General features: G+C 43.4%; 1 protein-coding gene and 1 non-coding gene across 10 annotated transcripts in view; one reads left to right on the top strand and one right to left on the bottom strand.

Moving 5' to 3' along the window:
* Window positions 1–25,914, bottom strand: part of CSGALNACT1 (chondroitin sulfate N-acetylgalactosaminyltransferase 1) — a 354,851-nt gene that overhangs the window by 280,934 nt on the left and 48,003 nt on the right. For 4 of the 9 annotated variants that reach the window (XM_058720461.1, XM_058720470.1, XM_058720459.1 and 1 more), the window contains exons 1-2: window positions 19,865–19,964; window positions 17,962–18,028 (exon numbers count right to left, since the gene is read on the bottom strand). The exons of 1 other annotated variant lie outside the window; for it this stretch is intronic. The gene's annotated coding sequence lies outside the window, so the exon portion shown is untranslated. Of the gene's footprint in view, window positions 1–17,961; window positions 18,029–19,585; window positions 19,680–19,864; window positions 19,965–25,573; window positions 25,695–25,914 lie in introns of those variants that run through there. 4 more of the 9 variants (XM_058720464.1, XM_058720462.1, XM_058720465.1 and 1 more) reach the window with 3 other exon arrangements.
* Window positions 16,696–16,768, top strand: TRNAE-CUC (transfer RNA glutamic acid (anticodon CUC)). Its single transcript has one exon. It is a non-coding gene; the product is annotated as a tRNA-Glu (tRNA).

Genomic DNA, 25,914 nt, shown 5'->3' on the forward strand with positions numbered 1-25,914 from the left:
TCTGGGTGGCAAGAAAATCAGAGGGTTTTCTTCTTTATTTCTTCTATTTGTTTGTATTTTTAATTTTTCCTTTACTTCTTTTTATTTGTGCTTTCTAATCTCTCAGCAATAAGCACACACACTTGAGAAAAAATGGAAAATAAAAAGCTATTTGGGGATGAGCCTAATTAGTATTAACTAGTTAAATTAGTATACTGTGGCTGTGTAAAAAGAGCAGTTTCAAAGTAACCTACCCAGTCTTGGGAGCTGACCTGTCATGCTGTCACGTGAGCAAGCTGCTGATGGAAGGACCTTCCCTCCTGCCCGCCCCCACACGTACTGGCCACTCCTTGACCATCCCCATTGCAGCGTGGAGGGCCTGCAATGGTCTCAAATAGAGAAGACAGATGGTGGGTGTTCAGCCTAGTAGCCCTTGATCTTTCCGGGTTACCAGACCAAGCATGAGCCACACGTCCAGGGGAACTCCAAGCAGGACTGTTTGTGGCCCCTGACACCAGCCAGAACTGTTCTTCCTCAAATGCTGAGATTTTCTGGATCTGGTAGGCGTGGCATTTCAAGGGAGGAAGTTTCATTACCAGGCTATGTATCAGAATGTATAGGAATAGGAAGCTGGGGAGTAGGAGGCCTGGGCTACAGTTCTAGATCTGCTAGTTAATGGCCAGCCATATGGCCTTAGGACAGAGGCGTCTGGCCAGCGCAAGTGCACTGGGGAAGGCAGCAACCCCAGAGAGACTCAGCATCAAACTAGCAGCCTCCCTGGGGAAACAACAGGACTGCAGCCACCACGGGCAATGCCTTGGGCAAATGGCCTAACTTCACTGGGGCTGTCAGATCACCTGCACAGCTTGGATAATAGCATCTACCTACACTCAGTCACAAAATAATGAGGTACGTGAACCATGCGATGACCCACAGAGGCAGAAAGTACCGTGAGGACTACCTTTAGCCACACACAGCAAAGGCAAGCGGACTAGCTCCTTTCTTCTGGCAAACCAGCCTTGGCTAATGGAGACTGGGGAACATCAGTGCTCTGCCTCATTCTCCCTCCAGAGGGAGGAGACAGAGGGCCAAAAAGAGAGTGTGAAACAAATGGCAACACAGGGGAAACCTGGGGGGTCTCCAGGCCAGCCAAGCCTCCTGATAGCAGGGATGAGATGAACACTTGCCAGCTCAGGACAGAATTAGAAAACCAGAAAAAGCTCAGTCTCACTTTACCCACAGGTGGGGCACTCCGGAGGGTAGAGGCAGCCCACGGGAGCATGGGGCGTCTGCCACAGACAGATCTACCGTCTTTACTCTCAGCGCTCCTCTCCTGGGATTCAAAGTCCCAGGGAGGAGTGTCCAGTTGGCTGTTCTAGGAGGCGTGCCTATGCCCAGCCAGAGCCAATGCCTGCCTCCCACCGACCCTACACACAGAACAGGAGTCCCCAAAATGGAAATGACAGCGAAAACCAAAACAAACGTGCTCTCTGGAATGTCCTAAATGTGGAAATACTGGCCACATAAAAGTCAAGCTCCTCCACAGATGAGTTTCTCACCACCTCTCCCTCACCACCAGGCAGGACAAAAGGAGGAATCTGGCCAGAGCAAGTGCGCTGGGGAAAGCAGCAACCCCAGAGAGACTCAGCATCAAACTAGCAGCCTCCCTGGGGGAATAATAGGACTGCAGCCATCGTGGCTGCAGGATTAGAGACAGGGCCCGTGGCCGCTGCCCTCTCCGTCTTCTCTGACTCCATGTCCAAATTGGTCACACGTGTCTACCTCTCACAGGTGGCACAGAAATTTCTGTTGGAGACAAAATCAAATACAACACAGAAGCACACGCCCTAAGAAATGCAAATACCAAAGATATGTTTTTTCAAATGCCATCTCTATTATTTAAATAGTGTTTATTGCTGAAGTTTGGATATATTCGTGGTATCCGGTCCTCTGTTTTCATTAAGAACTACAAAAATTTGCACAGTGCGGTATTTGTGACTTTTGCTCTACCAGAATGAAGTAGACATCACCGAGGCCTCAAAACCACCAATGAGTTTTTCTGCAGTTGGCATCCTAAACAACAAATTCCTCAGCAAAACATTTACGCATCCATTAAAACCCACACGTTTCCTCTACTGAGCAGAAAAACTTAGCAGATAAACATACTCGTGTCTCATCCTCTGTCCTCATTAGAAATTTTAGTTTACATTCTCGCCACTGTTATTCAACATAGTATTGGAAGTCTTAGCCTCTGCAATCAGACAACACAAAGAAATAAAAGGCATCCAAGTCAGCCAGGAGGAGGTCAAACTTTCACTCTTCGCAGATGACATGATACTCTATATGGAAAACCCTAAAGATTCCACCAAAAAACTGCCAGAACTGATTCATGAATTCAGCAAAGTTGCAGGATATAAAATCAATACACAACAATCGATTGCATTCCTATACACCAACAATGAAGCAACAGAAAGAGAAATCAAGGAATCGATCCCATTTACAGTTGCACAAAAAACCATAAAATACCTAGGAATAAATCTAACAAAGAGGTGAAAAATCTATATACTGAAAACTATAGAAAGCTTATGAAAGAAATTGAAGAAGCCACAAAAAAATGGAAAAAGATTCCATTTTTCCTGGATAGGAAGAACAAATATTGTTAAAATGTCGATACTATCCAAAGCAATCTACATATTCAATGCAATCCCTATCAAAGTAACACCAGCATTCTTCAAGAGCAGAACAAATCATTCTAAAATTTGTATGGAACCAGAAAAGACCCCTAATCTTTGACAAAGCAGGAAAGAATATCCAATGGAATAAAGACAGTCTCTTCAGCAAGTGGTGCTGGGAAAACTGGACAGCAACATGCAGAAGAATGAACCTGGACCACTTTCTTACACCATACACAAAAATAAACTCAAAAGGGATGAAAGACCTCAATGTAAGACAGGAAGCCATCAAAATCCTCGAGGAGAAAGCAGGCAAAAACCTCTCTGATCTTGCCAGCAGCAACTTCTTACTCAACATGTGTATCTCTGGAGGCAAGGGAAACAAAAGCAAAAATGAACTACTGGGACCTCATCAAAATAAAAAGTGTGCACAGCAAAGGAAACAATCAGCAAAATGAAAAGGCAACCGACAGAATGGGAGAAGATATTTACAAATGACATATCAGATAAAGGGTTAGTATCCAATATCTATAAAGACCTTATCAAACTCAACACCCAAAAAACAAAGAATACAGTGAAGAAATGGGCAAAAGACATGAATAGACACTTCTCCAAAAAAGACATCCAGATGGCCAACCAACACATGAAAAAATGCTCAATATCATTCATCATCAGGGAAATACAAATCAAAACCACAATGAGATACCACCATACACCTGTCAGAATGGCTAACATTAACAACTCAGGCAGCAACAGATGTTGGCGAGGATGCAGAGAAAGAGGATCTCGTTTGCATTGTTGGTGGGGAATGCAAGCTAGTGCAGCCACTCTGGAAAACAGTATGGAGGTTCCTCAAAAAACTAAAAATAGAACTACCCTACAACCCAGCAATTGCACTACTAGGCAGTTATCCAATGGATACAGGTATGCTGTTTCGAAGGGACACATGCACCACCATGTTTATAGCAGCATTGTCAACAATAGCCAAAGTATGGAAAGAGCCCAAATGTCCATCTATGGATGAATGGATAAAGAAGATGTGGTATATATATATACAATGGAGTATTACTCGGCAATCAAAAAGAATGAAATCTTGCCATTTGCAACTACGTGGATGAAACTGGAGGGTATTATGCTAAGTGAAATTAGTCAGAGAAAGACAAAAATCATATAACTTCACTCATATGGGGACTTTAAGAGACAAAAACAGATGAACATAAGGGAAAGGAAACAAAACTAATATAAAAACAGGAAGGGGACAAAACAGAAGAAACTCATAAATATGAAGAACAAACTGAGGGTTACTGGAGGGATTGTGGGAGGAGAGAGGGGCTAAATGGGTAAGGGGCATTAAGGAATCTACTCCTAAAATCATTGTTTCACTATATGCTAATTTGGATGTAAATTTTAAAAAACAAAAATAAAATTAATTTTAAAAAAGAAAGAAATTTTAGTTTAGAAAAGAGTGTAGTTGCTCTGGAAGGGATGCCTTACTAAAAAAAATGTTCTTTATGTGCATGTCACAACAATAAGCAAATGTACAGTGCTCTAGAGATGTGCAAATTATTAAAAAATGAAATTAAAGCTGAAATTCTTTTCATATAGCTGTTAATTAGCACAAATTATAAATTCAATTGTACTATTCTCTCCATGTTGTATGCCTTGGATCATTACCACACTAATATGAATAATTCCAAAAATGTCCTCAACCATTTCTCATGTGTCAGAGAAAATGTAGCTTCTGAAGACATGTGATTCCAGAGGCAAAATGCCACTTTCCCATTATTTACAGTAGTCAGTGGTTTTTACTCCTTAGAAAGAAACAGCCTACAGACAGTACTGTTATTACTGTGTCTATTACAACTGTAGATCATGAAGCAAAAAATCGTTGCAATTTTTCAATCACTGACACTTCCCAGCCAACTTCTTACATAAGTCAAAAAAATGGAAAAGTGACTGAAGCAGATACTATATGACCCATAGAGAAAAAATCAGGTTTCTAATAAAATATAAACACTCATACTGGCCTACAGGACTACAAATAGTCAGTTTATTATATCTGTATAGTGCTCTAAAGTTATTTTTACAGTTTAAAAAAGTGCTTTTACAAACGTAGTCAATCACGAGACCTTACAACATCTCTCTGAAGTAGGTTCATATACCATATAACCAGGTGACATGCTGAGAGAAAACAACTCTGTGACTAGATCCAATCTTGACCCAGGGGTCATCAGTTGGGGGGGGCGGTGCTTAAATGGGTGATTTGGGAAAATAGGTAGAGTCTGTTAGTGAGGTCTTTTAGGTTGGGGTGAGGAGAAGATATAGTTATAAGTTCTAGTGGAGGTCACTGGGATGGCCACAACACCCATCAGTGTGGGAGACTGACTTCTATTTAAATCTCCATGGTCGGGGCACCTGGGTAGCTCAGTTGGTTAAGCAACCAACTCTTGATTTAGGCTCAGGTGGTAATCTCGAGATCCTGAAATTGAGTCCCCAGTCAGGCTCTGCACTGGGCATGGAGCCTGTTTGAGATTCTCTCTCTCCCTCTCTCTGTCTGCCCACTCCCACTTACATGTGTGCGTGATCGCTCTCTAACTAAATAAACAGAAAAAAAAAGATTCCTTTTCCTTCTGCCCCTCCCCCACTCAGACACTCTCACACTCTCTTAAAAAAAAAAAAAAGTCTGCATGACCTATTGTGAAACAAAATGTCAGGCAAAGGGCCACACCCTAAAGGGGAAGGAAAGAGGTCACCCCAGGTGGTGAATAATCCCATAAACAATGTTTTTTCTACAAGTGAAATTCCTTTGTTCTATAGCAAATGTTTATTAAGTGTCTATTGTATATGGCACTGTGCCAGGATCTCTGCACTTAAGAAAATCTGGAAGGGAAATTAAGTCACATAGGTACATGGGAACAATACCACCTATACTCTATATTGGCTCCTTCCCTTCCCTTCACCCTACAAATTTTTCCATCCTTGATAAAAAAAAAAATAGAAAAGAAGAAAAGTTCTGTTGCCCCCTATCACCCTCACGTTATTGCTCATCCCCAATTGTTCCAGTGGTACTGCATTCCGACTTGCATCCCCGCTACTCCAACAAAACTTGGGTCCACCACAGTGCAGACCTGATGAGCACTGTTGAGTGCATACGTGATGGGCCAAGATGGATTCCAATCAGGCCACGTAATTATGAGAACAGTGCATCCTCACCCTAGCAACAAGTGATCAAGATCTTTCATTGAGAAGTCACAGTTAAATGTCTATCAGGGTGTGACAGCTTTAATATATGTTGTCAAACTCTTTGGCACTCCACCCATCCAACAGGCAGTGCCTAGGATCCCCTCCCCTTCAACCTGGGCTGACCAGTAGAACAGAGCAGAAGTAATACCATGAAACTTCCAAAGCTGTCAGAAGACTACACCACTTTCTACCTGGCTCTCTCAGGATGATCATTTTTAGAACCCAGCCTGGGTGTTTCTACCGTGGTTACAGGAAGAGGAACCAAGGCCCCAGGCCCTCTGCCCCAGCTAAGCAGGATCCCAGTCTACAGCTAGCACCAACTCGCCAGCCAGGTTAATGGCTGTCTTGGAAGAGGATTCTGTAGCCCCTCCCCACCTCACCCCCACATTCCCCAACTGCCCGCTGCCTTTGGACTGCCCCAGCTGATGTGCACGATGTGCAAGCTTTCCACGCCAAGCTCTGCCCAAAGTGCCTATTTGTGGACTCAATAAATGACTGTGGTTGTTTTCAGCCACTATGTTTTGTGGAAGGGTTTGCTATGCAGCAATAAATAACTGATATGCAGGATTACAGAAGACTCTGGCTTCGCCTTAAAAATTCTACAAGAAAGATTAATACATAATTCTATGTATTAAACCCATTATACAAAACACAATACTATATTTTAGAGATAACTAGAAAACTGCAGGTGCAAATTTACCAGAATCTGAATAAAACTGTGTTTCAAAATAAAGGTGGCAAGTAGTTATTGTCTAATAGATTGCTTAATATTGATTGGGCAATTAATACATGAATACTTTTGGAATCGATTTCTAAAGAAATCTACATCTCTTACAGAAAATGTAATTTTACATCCTTTCTTTCCAGAAGGCAGCATTAACTGCATTTAGAGCTAAGTAAAGCTGTTTTTAAGTCTTTATTATCCATATTAGTTATCCACATTCCTATAAATCCATCAATTCTTCCAATCTAGTCCAGGTCCCAGGACATAGATTTCCCTACTGTGGGTCTTAACTCACTATTTCCGCAAAGGAAACATGACAGAAGCTACTGCAAGTATGATATATGAAACTATTAAATAGTAAACAGCTCACATTTCTCCTAACTTGGAATTTGGCTACAGTTTGCCAAAATGAAAAAACAGAAACCATACATAAGACAGCTTTTTCCTTCTAAGCAAAGCCCACTTGTAATAAACTGCATGAGATATTCAAATTTGTTTGATCATAATAGAGCTGTTTAAAAATACATGGCTGGAATTCACATTTGCAGTTTGCAGATGGAACAATAAAGATACTCTGAATTAATAATTAATATGTTTTTCAAATCCAGTAGGAAAGGAAGTGGTGTGTTATGCTCACTATCTCACCCTTTTTATCCTTCAAGCCTTAGGCCTTCCCATGGCCTGCTTTGTTCAGTGGTGACTTGAGAAGTTAGGTAGAGTTTGCTGGTGAAATGTATGAGCTAACCACTCTGTGAAAGTCATGGGATGACCGCCATATTCATCAATGCAGGAGACTGGGTTTATTAAAAATATCCTTGGTTTACTGTGAAACAAAATGGTGGACAACAGGCCACACACATCGTTGAGGTGAGGGAAAGACATTTGCCCCACACTGCAGGCGGTGAGTCCAGGTGTCCCCCCAGGCACCTGGGAAGTCCCAGACAGAGGACAGCTGAGCGTGCACAGGATCCCACCTGAATGCCACAGCATGGGGCCTCCAGGTCTCACTGCCTCGGACAAGCCACCAGCCTCAGGTAGCAGGGGCATTTTGTACCAAAAGGTAAAAGTCCACTAACCAACCCAAACCAGGTCACTTTTTTTTTTTTTAATGTAACCTGCCAATTCACTTTCACCACAGAATAAAATTTAAGAAAGAAATCCATAAGGGTTATAAGACCAAATTACAAATTTCACTGAGGGTGGCAGCCATCCAGGCTTGCTGCATCAAAGCCCTAATGATGGGCCAGGCCTGCGTCATTAGGCTTAGTGGGGACACCAACAGCTGACCCAAACAATGACCTCCCTATACTGCTTCCCAGCCATGTAGCCTTGAACTCGGCTGCAGGACAGAGAGTACAAGACCTGCCCATATCTTTGTGAAGAGGCACGGCACTGATGCAGTGGTTCTCTAAGTGTGTCCTGGGGTGAACAGCATCAGCACCGTCTGGAAACTAGTGAGAAATGCACATCCTCAGGGACCACACTAGACCTGCTGTACCAGAAGCAGATGGAAAGTCGTCAAGAGGGGAAGCTACCTGTATTTTAACAAGTCCTGTTGGTGATTCTGAGTCACACTGAAGTCTGAGCACCACCAACCAACTGTTCGTAAAGCACTTTGCATGGCACCTGGTGTATATTCTTAGTTCAATAAGTGATAATGAACCATTGCTACAAATAGCTGAACCCATCCCTTCTCTGCGATGCAGATAACACTGTCCTACCTCCAGCAAGTTTGATGTCTGTGATGAAGACACTGGAGATGCTGATAATGATGAAGAGAATGATTAAATGGCAATTGTCTACACAGAGTGACTGGAAGGGGGACAGAGACCAGAAGATGCCCAAATTCATGGCTGAGAATTTATATGGCTATCTCAGAAAAGTGTTGCCTCTGAGGCCATCCGGGACACAAAGGCCTGAGAGGACCTTTTTACACAGAACTTTTCCTTCTTTTAGTACTCATGGACATGATTCTTCATCACTCATCCAGACACCTTCAGCCACTTAAAAAAGATAGGTTTTAGGGATCCCCAGTCAAAGTCCAGCTGCTGAGCCCCCACGTGGCCTTAGAATCCAACAAAGAGAAAGCCTGCTTCCTGAAAAGGCCCCACCTCTCCCAAATCTGGCTGAGCTTGCATTGGGTCAGAGAGGACAGATACACGCTTGCCTCACACAAGACTCTCAGGCACAAGCCTGGGAAGATCAGATGGGTCTGACACACTGGGCTCTCTGACTCTTTGTGGAAGGCTTGTTCTGCTGCTCCAATGGAAGCTTTCAGGCTCTGGTCTCCTGTCAGCTCAAAACTTGCCAATAGTGACTCTCCCTCCAACGCTGCCCTAGGCTCTCATCCACACAAGGTCATTTGTCTATTTGTAATTTGATCCACTCCCCCCCCCTTCCCCTGCAAACTATCTTTCCATGTTCACTTGCCGACTGGCTCCAGAGAAGACTGGAGGATGGGAGAGAGGAAGAAGCCAGAGTGCTTCTTCCCTTTCCTCTCTCTGCTCTGGATGGTATCTCCAGCAGCAGCTTTGTCTTCTCCATGGTTCTAGCTCCCACCAGACAGGCCTTCCCTCTATGGTCGCTGCTTCTGGGAGCTTCCATATAGATTTGGCTCTTGGCCTCTGATAACAATAACTCCCCTCTCTTTGTTCTACCAGCCTCAGGGGTGGTAGTGATTTCCTGCTACTGCTAATCTCTGTGTGACCTCATCATCCCCTACTTGGCTTTCCGGTCTTCCAAAGACTTTTATAACTAAGTCCTGGCATTAAAAGGCTTCTGTTTGACTGAGTGGATCATGACTAATGCAGCCTCCTGTCACAGCTTCAGGCTTGATCACACCTTACCTGATTTCTGCCCAACTGACTCCACTCCCTACCCAAGACTTTCTTTGGGACCACCTTTTTCCATGGGAAGTCCCCATTCATTCGCATATAGGTCTTTAGTTCTTACCTGTGTGTAATCAACCAGTTTTGATACCAGTCCACCCAACTGCCTGGGCACTAGCCCCAGTCCCAATCACCCAGACTTCACACCCCAGCTCTCGCAGGGGCAACCAGTCTGTACTGACATTTGCCACCTGTTCTTCCTTACACTCAGTAACAAAGTTAACACACACACTGAGGTTCTCAATAAATATACATTTTAATTTTTTTCCAGGAGCAATCGTATACCATTAAGAGAGTAGGTTAATCAGGTCAAAGGAAACTTGTGACTTGAAATAACTAAGTGGCCCCAAACTCGCCTGATATTTTCACAACTTTCCACTTCCTTTTGGCTGGAAAGATACAACAGATGTACAAACTAGAGTCAGAACACAGTGTTCCAGAAAATGAGTATGCTTTTGGCAACTACCCATAAACATGCAGTAAGTACAGTATTAACACCTATCTTGACGCTTCTCATTTTGTAGAGAGATCTGCCCCCATTTCGGGTCTTGTGTTCCAAATGGAATCACTGAATTATCCTTAATGGCAAACCTTATAAAGCACAACTCTCATAATTAATTTTTCAGAAAGATAAAAAGTTAAAAAAACAAAACAGAGACCACTGTACACAATGAAGATCACAGTGGCGTTGACCTGGGACTGCAGCCAGGACTGGTGAACATGACAGCTTTCTCAGGCGGACAGGCACGTACGTATACGTGTTGCATACTGCACTCCAGCCTTTGAGAATATTCAGTTAGTGTCCATGAGACCTTCTGGAAAGGGAAAGAGCATGGGTTTCCTTAAATGTTAAGGAAAACACTTGAAGGGATGACTATGTGTGCTTCTGAGCCCTTCTACAGTTACTCAGCTCTTCCCACTTGGCCCTTAGGCCAATGCAGGCAGCTGTCTGAAGGAAAAAAAAAACCCATTAATAAAACAGAAGACACAGGCACAGAATTACAGGTTATTTTCTAAAACGAGCCACTGCACAAATGTACAAGGTCTCCAAGAGTCTGTGCAGCAAAGATGACACACAGAAGAGCCACGTCTGCAAAACAGCCCCAGCGCCTCCCACCTGGTGAGTCTGGGAGACCAAGGCTGAGACCCCACCAGCTCACACACATCTCTCATCTTGCTTTGAATTTAGATGCCAAGGGCTTAGTACTTCAGCATCACTTAACACTATGAACAATGATGTCAAGTCCCGAGAAAATCTATCTATAGTTACATTGACATGAAATCCATTACATTGTTATTATTTTTCTAAAACCACTGACTCAATTTTAAATGTCTACAGAATTGGAAATAATTTAAATCATTATAACTTAATTTTAAAAATAAGAACTTGGACTTTGGTTATTTCTTCCCACTCAAGTTTCTGGATGATTTCATCCCTGAAAACTTACAAAAGGGGAAAAAAATTCAGCTAGAAAATTGTAGCACATGGGTCTCATCTGGGCTGTCTTTGCTCTGCCACTACCTAGTCATATGACCATGAATGTCTGTCATAATCTCTCTCCTCACTCTCTTCCTTGTAAACAATGTGGTTGGATCCATACAGGCCTAAAATCCTCCTGTTAAAATAACTGTACAATTGGCTCCAGAATAAGAACCTAAGAAATCAGATTTTAATTCAAGGTAAATTTGAAGCATGATGAAATAAAAACACTGGCATTTCAGGTTGGGGCAGAGATTGTGAAAATAAAGGAAACAACAATGTGAAGACAAAGGAATACGTGTGATTTAGAAGAGCTTCCAAAAGTTAGGAAGGTTTCCTATAATGTAATGCATATGTCTTGTTTTGTTGTTGTTGTTGTTTTAATTTGGAGTCAAAAGCTTTCTCCTTCAATACCGAATATTTTGCAATATTTCTAAATGATCTAGCCCGACAGCATTTGAGGAAGAAAAAAAAATCAAACATTACTGTACGTCAGCTTTCATCCTGTCACAAAGCCATTAGGACTAATGAAAAATGATGGCATTGTTAAGTTTTATTTATAGTTTCTTCTTAATAAAATGAAAAATGAACAGAGAAACACTCTGAATATAAATTTTTAAAGACTTTAAAGATCTAAGACCAGTAGCAAAAAATATATATGTAGACATAAGCCTATAAGTAGTCTTTTAAAAAAATGTGTAGAAAGATTGTTTATGGCTCCTGCTGAGTTTTGCCTTTCTCCAAGGCATCATAAATAATTAGATGTCCTACAGTCCAGGTCACTGTCATCAGGAATTTCGGGCCCTAACTGTGTCAAAAAGATTGTCTCCAACTTAAATTTTACACATTCTGCCCTAGACACCACTGAGTAGGATAACCCAGTGAAGCAAGATACTGTGCATCATATTTTTTAAGTCACCTCCCCTCATACCAACTAACTACATATTACCCTAAATTAGGTCTAGGAATGGAAAAGAGAAAAATAACATTTGTTTAGCCCTTACTGCCCAAGGCTTCACAAGCTTTATCCCATATAATCAGACAAGTTCACCCAGAACATTTTACTTTTTTCTTCAAAAATTTTTTAAAGTTTATTTATTTAATTTTGAGAGACAGCATGAGCAGGGGAGGGGGGGGGGAGGGGACAGAGGATCCAAAGCAGACTCTGCTCTGACGGCAGTGAGTCAGATGCAGAGCTCAAACCCACTAACCATGAGATCACGGTCTGAACTGAAGTCAGACGTTTAACCCACTAAGCCACTCAGGTGCCCCAAACATTTTACATTTTTTAATCCCCCTGTCATAATATAACAATAACAGTGTTACTGTTATTTAAATAGCACTTTGAGCAGGGGTCAAACTCTTCTAGAAAAAGGCCGAAGAGTAAATATTTTAGGGTTTGTGAACCGAGGGGCACAACTGAGGATACTCTGCAGGTACTTACTTACATAATAAGAGAACACACACATTTCCTCAAATTTGTTATTGACAAAATTCAAAAGATAGTAACAGCAATTGACAATAACCTAGATCAAACGAAGAAAAACAGGATTCTTTTGAGAAGGATAACATTTCACTTAATTGAGGTTTAGAATTAGTGTTCCCTCTCATCAGATCTATCGCAAATATGTATCTATTAAAACCACTCTTAGCTTGTGGGCAGTGCAAAATCAGGCAAGAAGCCAGATTTGCCCCAAACTGGCCAATCCTTGTTTTCCACCTTACAAAGGTTTTCACTGATCATGCATTCAACTAATATTCAGTATATTCCTTCAGTTATTCTTCAAAAGAATTCTGATGAGTATGTACCACTAGGCAATGAGGGTATCTAAATGGGCAAGTCAGGGTCCCCACACCAGGATCTAAGCATGCTACCCCCAAGGGGCTCATTGTGTACTGGAAGAGAGTATACTAAATGCCACAACAGGGATGTATTTGGGTCAGGCGAGGGCCGGCTAGCACAAGGAGGGAGTGGCCGCCTCTGCCTAACATAGCCAGGGCTGCTCCAGGGTTAAGAGCCCAAAGTCTAAAATGAGACTGCCTGCCTTCAGGTCCCAGCCTCCCATTTGCTAGCTGTGTGACTTGCACAGGACATTTAACCTCTCTCTGCCTCTGTTTCCCAACTGTAAAATGAAGATGATCATAATGGTGCCTACCCTACAGGTACCACAAGAGGGTTGTTGTGAGGACCCCACAAGTGCATGTAGACCATTTAGAGCAGTGACTGGCACACAGGAAGCACATGCAAATGTTAGCTGCTCTCATTATGACAGAGAGGACTATAATGGAGCTGAATCTTAAATGATGAGTAGGAATTTCCCAGGAAGACAAGGTAGAAAGAGCCTTCCAAGCAGAAGGCAGGGTGTGCAAATGAATACAAATATGAGAAGCAATCCCGAGTGGTTTGCTGTAGCTCAGAAGTGCAGGGGGTTGAGGCAGGAGATGAATATGGCGAGAACAGATCACAGAGGGCTCATGTGTGCCATTCATAGGAATTGGTCCTTGATCCCACACCAAGGGGATGTGCAAGTTTTAAGCAGCTCAGAGCATCAGCATTGTAGGATCTAACAGCAAGGTGGAGGATGGCCGGGAAGAGGCAAGGATGGGGACAGAGAGGGGCGCCTGGGTGGCTCAGTCGGTTGAGCACCCGACTTCAGCTCAGGTCATGATCTCAAGGTCCGTGGGTTCAAGCCCCACTTCGAGCTCTGTGCTGACAGCTCCAAGCCTGGCCCTGCTTGAGATTCTGTGTCTCCCTCTCTCTCTGCACTCCTCCCCCGAACTTGCACGCTCTCTCTCTCTCTCAAAAATAAATGAACATTTAAAAAAATTTTTAATTTAAAGAAAAGGAGGGAGGGGGGCAGAATGGGACAAAGCAAGTAAACATGAGGCTGAAGCAACAGCAACAAGGAGAGATGATCATGGCCCCAAAAAGAAAACTGGTGGTGAAGGCATGGAGGGAACACGTGGGAGCCAAGCAGCAATTTCAGTCTTAGTGACACTCAGCTGTGGGTCCCAAGGGAGAGGAATGAGGAGGAGTCCAGAATGACACCCAGATCTCTGGGCTTGGTATAAGGTGAACAGGTGGGAGTTCAGGCAGAGGAATAGTAATGGCAGGGAGGGTGTCCAGACAGAATGGTGAACCAGATCAGCCCTGGGGGAGGTCGGGCCATCTCCCTGCAAGACAGCTAGGCATCAAGTACCAGGGCAGGGCAGAAGTGGAACGGAAGGAAGAGCAAGAGTGATGGTCAGGAAAATGTGGAGACTGAGCCAAGGGCAGCGGGGGGTGAGGGGTGTGGCATCAGAGAGGGAGGGGCACCGGAGCTCCTGGGAACCCAGCACCAGCCAGCACCACAGGGTGGGCCCAGCTGTTTGGGGGACCTTGCTGGGGCTGAGTAGCGCAATGGGGAATGAGCTCACTTTGGGATGTGCTGACTTTAAGGAGCTCAGGAGGGAGCTGTAACCTGGAGTCTGGAGTTCAGAAAAGTAGGTCTGGAAATACAGATTCAAGGGTCATCAGAATATATGTGAAGGGTGACACCCCACCCCGAGAGACTAAAGAGAACTCAAAAGACAGAAATAGGATATTGAGAGAGAACTATCTAAATTTTTTTAAGTTTATTTATATATTTTGACAGAAAGAAGGTATAAGCAGGAGAGAGGCAGGGAGAGAGAGGCAGGGAGAGAGAGGAGAGAGAGAGAATCCCAAGCAGGCTCTGCAATGACAGCACAGAGCCCGATGCAGGGCTCAGACTCACAAGATCTCACAAGATCATGACCTGAACCGAGACCAAGAGTCAGACACATAACAGACTGAGCCACCCAGGTGCCCTGAGAAAGAACTATCTAAAGGGAAAGGAAAATCAAAGGTAAGTGGTGTCCCAGGAACCAAAAAGGAAGGTCAAGAATAAAGTAGTCAAGTATGGATGTCAGATCTGGCAAAAAAAAAAAAAAAAAAAAAAAAATTTGAGGAAGATGGAGGCCAGCACATTTCTGACCTGACAATCAGATTCACAGTGAGAAGGGTCAGAGCACCTTGCAGGAAAGCTTGGACTTCAACAGGTGAATAGTGACTGGGAAGTTATAAGGTGGTAGCAAAATTTAGGCTCTTAGAATCCCACTTGTGACTGACTATATCCCAAGGAAATGAGAACACTATCTCAAAGAGATACCTGCCCCTCCAGGTTCACTGAAGCATTACTTACAGTAGCCAAGACACAGAAAGTGACCATCGACAGATGAACGATAGTGAAGTCATGGTACATAAATACAATGGAATATATCATTCAGCCATTAAAAAAGAAGGAAATCCTGCCATTTGTGACAACACGGATGGACCTTGAGGGCCCTCTGCTAAAATGAGATAAGCCAGACAGAGAAAGACAAATACCTGACATTCTCACATGTGGAATCTAAAAGAGATGAACTCACAGGGACAGAGAGTAGAATGGTGTTTCCTAGGCTAGAGGGTACGTGCAACAGGGACACATTGCTCAAAGAGGACAAATTCCCAGCCACACAGTGAATAAATTCCGGGGATCTAATGTGCAGCATACTGTATTATGGGGGCACCTGGGTGGCTCAGTTGGTTAAGCATCCACCTTTGGCTCAGGTCATGATCTCACAGTTCGTGAGTTCAAGCCCCATTGGGCTGGCTCTCTGTTGTCAGCGCAGCGCCCGCCTCAGATCCTCTGTCTCCCTCACTCTCAGCCCCTCTACCATGCACATTCTCTCTCTCTCTCTCTCTCTCTCTCTCTCCCTCAAAACTAAATAAACATTCAAAACAATGCTGTATTATATACTTGAAAGTTGTTATGAAAGTAGATCTTAAATGTTATGACCACACATGTAAAAAGTATCTCAGGGGATGGAGGTGTTAGCCAACCTTATCGTGGTAATCATTTTGCAGTAGATATGTGTGTCAAATTACCACATTGTACACCTTAAACTCACACGTGTTACATGTTGATAAAATTCAATAAAGTTGGGGGGAAAAACCTGTAAGCTGTTGAGGGGAGGTAGGAAGAGGTAGTTGTAAAAGAGCAGTCCCATGAGGTGCCCACTGTCGTGCCATTTCTCACAAATAAAGAAAATAAGACCCGGATATTTGTCCTAGTTCCTTCAACTAAAAAGTAGGAAAGCTGGAATTCAATTCCACGCCTCCTGGTTCGAAGACCAATACTCTCTCTACTTTGGAAACATTGCGTTTTTGGTTAGGATGTAGGAAAAAAAACTACAGCTAGGTACAATGGGAATATTAATAAACATGTACTTTTGTTAATGCTTTTAGCTTTTCCAGGGCAATAAAAATACTGGAATGGGCACACAGCATAGGGCATAATCTCAACAACATCCATACAACCCTTCCATAGAGACATTTACATTGTACAGAAAATGAAACAGGTTCACAGGCTAAGTAACTTGCCCAAAGAGGAACAAGGATGGGCAAAGGAGCAGTGATTCCGGAAGAGGTCAGTCTGGAGGCACTCTTGGTACTGATTTAAAACTTAAGTACCTCACACCTATTAGGATGGCTACTATCCAAAAAAAACAGAAAACAAACAAAAACCAAGAAACAATACATGTTGGCGAGGATATGGAGAAACTGGAATTTTTGTGCATTGCTTCTGGGAATGTAAAATGATGCAGCTGCTGTGGAAAATGGCATGGCTGTTCCTCAAACAACTGTTTAAAAATTATCATATGCAGAGTGCCTGGCTGGCTCAGTCAGTAGAGCATGTGACTCTCAATCTCGGGGTTGTGGGTTCAAGCCCCACGTTGGGTGTGGAGTCTATTTAAAAATAATAATAATAATAATAATAATAATAATGATGATAGTTTTAAAATGATCCAGTAATTCCACTTTTAGATATATACCCAAAAGAATTGAAAGCACAGTCTCAAAGAAATATTTGTATGCTCACATTCACAGTAGCATTATTTGGGGTTTTTTTAAGTTTACTTTTATTTATTTTGAGAGAGAGAGCAAGCGGGGGAGGGGCAGAGAGAGAGGGAGACAGAATCCCAAGCAGGCTTGGCACTGTCAGTGCAGAGCCCAATGCAGGGCTCGAACCCACGTGGGAACCGTGAGATCATGACCTGAGCCCAAGTCAAGAGTCAGACGCTTAACCAACTGAGCCACCCAGCCACCCCATAGCAGCATTATTTGTAATAGCCAAAAGTTGGAAGCAACCCAACTGTCTATCAACAATGAGTAGATAAACAAAATGTGGTATATACACTGGAATGAAGTATTAATCTTTAAAAAAAGGAAATTCTTGGGCACCTCACCACCTCACCTCAGGGAGTATCTATTATGTGATACACAGAATGTATCTTTAGGTATAAACTAAGACCCCCCCCCCAACCCCGACACCTATACTGACAATTGAGTTTAAAACATTTTATGTTCCCTTATCTTTCTGTAATCGTCTTTTCTTTCTTGAACAAATTTGCTAATGGCAAAAGCTGAATACACGCTAAAAATGTCAATGATTATACTACCAGGAGCTGTCAATCTGGGAGAAGGCAATCCAATTGCTAATTTAGAAATAGGCAAAATTCGGGGCGCCTGGGTGGCGCAGTCGGTTAAGCGTCCGACTTCAGCCAGGTCACGATCTCGCGGTCAGTGAGTTCGAGCCCCGCGTCAGGCTCTGGGCTGATGGCTCGGAGCCTGGAGCCTGTTTCCGATTCTGTCTCCCTCTCTCTCTGCCCCTCCCCCGTTCATGCTCTGTCTCTCTCTGTCCCAAAAATAAATAAAACACGTTGAAAAAAAAAAAATTTTTAAAAAAAATAAAAAAATAAAAAAATAAAAAGAAATAGGCAAAATTCTTTGAAGGCCTTGAGGTAGCTTTCCTGCAGTGGCTCCCACTGTGGCAAAGACTGCTAGTGCCCATACAGTACCCATCCTTCTCTTTTTTTCCTTTGAAACAGAACACCTGTATTCTTGAGGGGGGCAAAATGCCCAGAGAAAATTACTTTTTCCACATCCCTGGAAGACAGAGATGGCCAGTAAGGTATCAATGGAAGTCCTTAGGCTGGGTTTCTAGAAAAGAATTGTAAAGAGAGCTTATTCAACTGGCAGTTACCCTTTTGGTCTTCTACCCTTCATTCTTTTTCCTTTAGTCTGACAGACTTCATGGCTGGAGCTGCAGCAGCCTTCTTGAGCCAATGAAGAAATGAGACCAAGAGAATCTCAGTTACCCTGACATCCTTAAGTCACCAAGGCAGTGAGAGCAACTCTACCTCCAGTCTTCTTATTAAGAAAATAAGCCCTTTAGAGTTTAAAATCATGCAGTGGTGGCAGAGGGGTCTGTACTCTCAGCCAAATGCTATTCTTAAACAGGTAAACTTAGGACACTGAAAAGATCCTATCTCTGTGAAGTAATGAAATGTTAGAAATGAATCTCTGTGTTAGAAATGAATGGTGCTATTGGGCTCTCTGCTGTCAGCACCGCTGAGCGGGCTTCGGATCCTCTGTCTCCCTCTCTCTCTGCCCCTCCCCAGTGCACGTGTGATCTTGCTCTCTCAAAAATGAATGATTCTAATAAGGATGATGATGATGACAATGACATTAACCCTCATGAAGCGCATCCTAGGTGGCAAGTACTGAAGCACAGAAAGGTTAGGTAATTTACCTAAGGTTTCACGGCTATAAATGCTGAGGCTGGACTTTAAATCCAGGGAGTCTGGAGGCACCTGGGTGGCTCAGTCAGTTAAGCATCTGACTTCAGCTCAAGTCATGATCTCATGGTTCGTGAGCTTGAGCCCCACATCTGGTTCTATGCTGACAGCTCAGAGCCTAGAGCCTGGAGCCTGCTTCGGATTCTGTGTCTCCCTCTCTCGGTCCCTGCCCCACTCACGCCCTGTCTCTCTTTGTCCCTAAAAAATAAATTTAAAAAAGAACATTAAAAAAAAAAATCATTGTTAAATCCAGGCAGTCTGGCTCCAGAGTACATGTGTTTAACTTCAAGACAATATCAAACATAACAAACTAATATACACACACAAACCAATCTCCACAGACACACTAATCTTAAAGAAGCTTTGTCAATTCATTAATGAAAATTCTTATCATATGTCATCCCTAAATCGCTCTTCTATTTGAGAAATTATTTTCTGTAGGACCTGAGATTCTTATAGCTCTGGCAAAACATCTGACTGGCTTCACAGCTGTTTTACACGTTACCATAAATACTGTTTAGACCATTACCATAGTCTCTGATAGAAAGCCTTCCTGTCCACCATCCACTATTACAAGATGAATCTCCCAAAAATGGAGATTTGATCACATCACACCCTTCACCGAAGTCTTCAGTGACCTCTGTTACCTGAATAAAGTCCAAATGCCTTAGTCCATATGCGCTCTTGGCAACTTTCCCACCTTCCCACCTCTCCCCTTCACACTCCAAACCCTCCCAATTGAGCCACTGGTTGTGCCCTGTATTCGCCTAGGTTTTCCCATCCTGAACCTTGTTATACACTGTCTAGCCCTCCTGGATGCACATCCTCTCTCACTCCTCCCCAAGCCCCATGTGTCCCCATCATACCAAATCCTCAAGCCCCAAATCAAAGCCTCACGTGCCATATTAATGGCTCCTACCTGACAAGCACCAAGCTGTCATGGGTCTGGTCTAGGAGGAAAAGCACTGGGTTTTCTCTAGGTTTTTCACAGGTCTCCACTAAAGACAGTAAATGTAGCCCAGCCCTGCAACAGCCCCACTCTTAGACCAGAGCCAAGGACTGGGATCCCTCCCCTCCAATACACACCCTCCTCAGCCCCCTTCCTGGTGTGCTCTAACTTCCTTCCTTATCTTATCTGATCAAAATCAACACCATGAACAGTCTTCAGGCTAAGAATAGTTCCCAAAGGGATACTTACACCCCTAAGGATATGTAGAAAGGGGTAGGAGAAGGCTGCAGAACCGCTCTGACCAGCTTGAGGGGTCCAGCTGCTGCCCTTCTAATCCACTGACCAAAATCATCCTAGTCAGGGAAACTCAGAAGGGAACTTGCTCAAGGTTGTTACATCACAAGAAGGGGCTTACTTCTCCTAAGAGACTCAAGTAACTGGAGGACTGATTACTATCAGCCAGGCCACGGGAAAACAAAGTTTAGTCAAATACAAGGAATCGTCTTCTGGCTTGCAAGTCTCACTGGTTGACACAAAGTTACCAGATTCATTCACTTAAAAACATATTCTAAACAAAGTCCTGCACAATATCCAAACCTTGAGCTACGCAGTATGGCTAATTTTAGTTTTCCTCCAGGTAAGCTACACCTATCAGTGTTCTCTGAGCAACTGCCCATTCCCAGGGAGACACTGGCTCTTCTTCGCTCACCTGACACCTAGCTCTCAGAGGCCTCATGTGCAGCGTGTGGTGATCTGGCTGCTCCATCCTCCCAACAACCAGCCATCCGCTCTTCCAGCCTCCAGGAAGACTAACACTCTACCCTGCACATGCCAGATGTTCTAAAAGGTTTGAAGGAATGAAAGAATAAGAGTCCCCCAAACCAGCCACACTTACTGGTTAATTAGGCAAATCACTTGGCCATCCCCACACTCTTCTCCGGCTCCCTTCCTCTGCCACTGCCTCCCCCACCCCTGGCTGGAAAAACAAGGCAATCAATGAAAGTGCTGCCAAAGAGGAGACAAGAAGAGTAACAGGGCATCTGAGTCACACTTGGACCCCTGTTACATAGGGGGTTAGATGAGCTTTTCCAAAGCACCACTAATACTCTCTTTAAAAATCTATTTAAAAATAGATTTCTAAAGTCTCCCCACCCTGCAATCACACACGGCCCTTACAGAGGAAGCCACAGCATGGAAGAGAGTGGTTCATACCCTTTCCTTTGTCAGTGAACCCACCAACCCTCCCCAATTTAACATTTAACTCATTTAAATTAAGGAAAATTCTATTTCCAGCTCAAAGAGGATTTCACAAAACAGCAAAGGGTCATTGTCCCTGTGGTGTGTGAACCCAAGCCCGGCTCCACCCATATCTATGTTGTGGGGAACAGAATTTCCTCAACATCCTCAAAGGAAACATTACTTCCTAAAAGGAAAACCGCAGTGGAGACTGATGGTCACCTCCGGGAGCAGTCAGGCCACTGTCGTGCAGGCAATCAAGAATGTGAAAAATGCCAGTGCTAAAATCAGACACTGGAATACACTGAATCAGGTTTAAAGGAGTGCCTTTTCCAAGCCTGAAGTCCACAAAACATCCAGAAGAATCTCTTTTTTGTCTCTGACCACAAAGGAAGAAGAGGAATCATTTTGATGGGGAAAGAGTAAATAATGGTAATAAATGTCTGTCGCTCCTGTGCCACAGATGCCTCTAAAGGTCAGGGTCCCCCCCAGGATGTGACTCCAGGCACTGGCCTTGTGCTGTGGGCCCTCATTTCCCTTATCAGAGCAAAATCAACACAACAGACCGTCCTCAAGCTAAAAATACTTCACAAAGGGGAAACTGTAACCGTAAGGCTGTATAGAAAGGGGCAGGAGGGGGGCCCTAGGGAAGCTCTGACTGGTCCAGCCAACATGAGGCTACTGCCTTTCTCACCTACCGACCAAAGTCACCCAAGTCAGAGAAATCCAGAAGGCAGCTCAAGAAAAAAAGCAGCATGAGGTGAAATAGGATTTGAGCACACCAACAGTGTTGATGGAAATACTGGTACAAAACCCAGGAAATTCCCACTTGGTTGACAAATAAATCAAGCAGTTCTGTGTCCAAAGGCACTGTACAATTAAGCATTAACCAATTACAACATTTAACTCCCCATTAATAGCCCTGGGAACTGAGGGGCTCAATAACACCTCAGTCGCCAACCTGTTTACCAATTATTTCATTTAAAGCTGTGCGATTTAAGATAAGGACATTCGAGTGGGATAGGTCAGCCTCAGGAAGAATGATAATGCCTCTACCAGCACTGCCTAGAAGTAACACAGTATCAGAGATGGAGACCGTTTTTATTTAAAGAGTCATTGGGGTGAAGGAAGCCCTTCAGTCTGGTACTGAGGTCAAAGTAGCTGATCACATTACCTTGTTTTGTTTACGTTTTAATGTCAGAATAATGCAATAATTCCTACCTGCAAAGGAATACCTGTAGCGCATACATCTAAGTTGTAAAGCATACTGGTAAATTCAGCACCCATCATCACAAGGGTGCAAGTGCATCTATCACAAGGGAGTCCTGGCAAGGGGACATATTTTCATCGCTATTAGTCAGCATCTTTGAATCTGACCCACTGATTAATGACCACTCCAGATTTTAGGATCTTTTCCTGAAACTTGTGGTCTCCCATGATTAAGGCATTCCCAGGAATACACTGAGGAGGATGGGTTTCCTTTACAAGCCAATCAAGTGAAATAGAGCCAAGCCACTCCAGTTCTTCACCTACAAAACATGCTACCCAGTGTTCACGGTGAGTGAGGAAAGTCACATCCACAAGGCATGCACAAACCCACTGTAGTAAAGGTACTCAACTACATTTGAGCCAAAGACTCAGCACTGCACCCAAAAAGAGGGTGCCATATGAAAGGCAAGAGGTGAGAAAGACTTCCTCCTCCTTACCTCTCCATCCTTTCTCCAATTGTACTCACTATCCTATTCATTCCCTATGAGTTTTTAAACCAAAAAAAGCACAGAAGTTCAGGGGGAGAGGGCACAGCCATCAACATTACATGGAGGGGTGGCAAGTGCCCCCTAACCCTGGAGAGGTCTAATGTCCACACATTCTTCTCATGGTGTCTCAATATACGACACCCAATATTTATATCTCAGTTCTGTCTCTTCTACGTGTGTGGACTTAGACATGGTGTTTTACTGCTCTATGCCTGTTTCATCATTTGTGCATAATCATGTCCATCCCACAGAAAGGGAAGACATCAGATAAAGTATGTGAAGTCCCCGTAAGCTGATTATTATTGTATACATGTTTGTGTCTGTATTGTTGGTGTTGTTGTTGGTGTTGTTGTTGTTGTTGTTGTTGTTGTTAGGAGATATTGAGGGCAAGATCAGAAAACAGGGCAAAAGCTAGATTAAAGGATATGTTGCCCTACATTCTGATTAAATGCTTATAACAAGACAGGAACATCTTTTCAGAAAAGAAATTAACCCTTCTTTAGATATTAGAAAGAGAACTTAAAGTTATGCCCAGTGGTCCATTGATGCCTATTGATATTAGAATTCATTCTCATTTAACAAATATTTTATATGTATGTATGATGCCAGGCACCAAGCTGGGCACCAAGAATACAGTGATAAACAAGAAAGCAAGGTCCTGGCCTCAAGGGGGTTATATTCTAGTTGGGGAAGGGGAGACAATAAGCAAGTGAACAAATTAACAGACAATTTCAATGCGGTGCTAAGAAGGAAAAGATAGGGTACAATGCTTCAGTCTAGCTGCTGGTGGATGGGGGAACTATTTTGGATGCGCTGGTCAAGGAAGGCTCACCTGAAGAAGTATAATTTAATGTAAGGGAATAAAGTGGTTCCAGTACAGGGAACAGCAAGTTCTCCAGGGGCCAGGAAGCCCTTGGCAAGTTCAAGGGCCTAGAAGAAGGCCAGGATGGCTGCATGCTTTAACAAAGTGCTTCTCAACTTGGCAAGCAGTGGAATCCCCAGGAGAGCCATAGGAGCCCCTGATGTTGGAGTCTGCTCCCAGACTCGAATAGGATTGCCCTGGTGCAGCCTGGGCGTGGGGAGTTTGCCAGGCTCCCCAGATGTTTCTGAAGCACATTCCAAGTTGAGACCCACACAGGATAAGCTGGCAGATGAGGCTCAGTAAAGAGTCCTGGGGCAATTGGGGATTGAGGCCTTCCTCTTTTATTTTTTATTTTTTTTATTTTTATTTTTTTTTATTTTTTTTTCAACGTTTTTTATTTATTTTTGGGACAGAGAGAGACAGAGCATGAACGGGGGAGGGGCAGAGAGAGAGGGAGACACAGAATCGGAAACAGGCTCCAGGCTCCGAGCCATCAGCCCAGAGCCTGACGCGGGGCTCGAACTCACGGACCGCGAGATCGTGACCTGGCTGAAGTCGGACGCTTAACCGACTGCGCCACCCAGGCGCCCCAAGGCCTTCCTCTTTTAAAGGCCACTTCCAAACCTTTGTTCCTGTCAGCAACTACACCAAACACACAGGTGAAGGCCAGGTTGGAGCACATGTCCACAGTAGGTGGAAATGACTAATTACTTTTTATTTTCACTTCACAGCCTGGAAGCAGGCAAGACTATGTGTGTGAAGTATTTACTCCCTGGAGGTTTGACTCTTCCTCCTGAAGGAATACTTCCAGGAAAACGTTGCTAGTAAATCGGCTTAATCCCTATCCCTATAAATTATCTGCAACTTCTGAGTTAAAGTGTTTTTAAAAAATACCAAAAAGAAGGCATAAATTAATTGTAATTATCTCTGTCATCCCATAAAATGCATAATTAAAAATTAACACAGCATGACAATGGATGGGGAGTGAACAGGGTCTATAATCCAGGTGTCGAGAAATAATGACCAGCCGAGAGACAGTCGGGCAAGGTTGCTGCTGTCATCTGGCCTATTTTATGGCACATGTCATAAGGCAGTAAAATCACCTGTAAAAGGACGGTTCCTGTAAAAGAAGTAGATCATCATAACGACTATGGGTTTGGTGACAAGAAGCACACCAAAGTCACCATAGTGGTCTCCTCCTGGGAGGGAGGCGGGAGAACAAAGAACACCTTTATCAGAAATACTTTATTTCTTCCATTTCAGAAGCACTGAGGCAAACATGGCACAACGTTAAAACTCTTCATTAATTCTAGGGAGTGGTCCATGAATGCTCCTGCTATTACTGCCTGTACTTTTCTGTATGAAAAAAGAAAAGAGAGCATGTTTAAAGGGTAAAACTTCTTCATTTAACACTTCTTGTATAATGCGTTAAATTGGGCTGAAACCCTGTAATTATTTCTTCCTTACGGTTTGCCAGTTTCGGAGGCCGTGCTCCTGAATTCTTCACCAGCATCTGTGCTCCTGTTATATTAATGCTCGGGAGCTGTGAATCGCCTAGTAGACTGTCTAGTTCACATTCTCCCCTGTTATTCAATGGAATTACCCCTCAATCTCCCCTCTGACATTTCTTCTAAAAGTACCCCAGAAAGGATTAATTAGATAGTCACCATATTCTCCAAGGAAGACAGACTCTGTGGTTCACCACCCCACCAGAACCCTGCTGCTACCTCAGAGATTTCAGGTCAATCTTTATATATTCTTTTTTTTTCTTAATTTACACTTTCAATATAAATATATTTTGGAGGGCAATTTGACTTTAGGCTCTTGTACGTCTTTAAAGGAGAATTCATAGTCCTTGTGCCAAGTCAGGCCCAATAAAAAGTAAGTAATCATCAAAAGTGATAGTTTAGCAGTGCTGGAGGGAGAATAGACAGAAGCTGAAAGTTTTAAAACTGCTATTTTCAACCTGAAATGTTTATCAATCAGTTTTACAGCAGCGGAAAACATTTCCCTCCTGCAGGAAGGTGGGGCGGGGAGGAAGCAGAAAAAGACACAAAGGATGAGATTCCAACAAGTTCAACAATAAATTTTAACAGGACTCACTTTGGTGATGAAATATAGTAGATCAAATCTTGTATGCTGAATGGCAGGAAGTAATGTATTCCAACACTGTAGTATCTATTTAAAGGGACAGCACATGGGAATGCAAGCTGGTGCAGCCACTCTGGAAAACATTATGGAGGTTCCTCAAAAAACTGAAAATAGAACTACCCTACGACCCAGCAATTGCACTACTAGGCATTTATCCAAGGGATACAGGTGTGCTATTTCGAAGGGACACAGGCATCCCCATGTTTATAGCAGCACTATCAACAATAGCCAAAGTCTGTAAAGAGCCCAAATGTCCATCGATGGATGAATGGATAAAGAAGATGTGGTGTGTG

Source organism: Neofelis nebulosa, chromosome 3, assembly GCF_028018385.1.
Source record: "Neofelis nebulosa isolate mNeoNeb1 chromosome 3, mNeoNeb1.pri, whole genome shotgun sequence".
In the NCBI taxonomy this organism is placed as follows: Eukaryota; Metazoa; Chordata; class Mammalia; order Carnivora; family Felidae; genus Neofelis; species Neofelis nebulosa.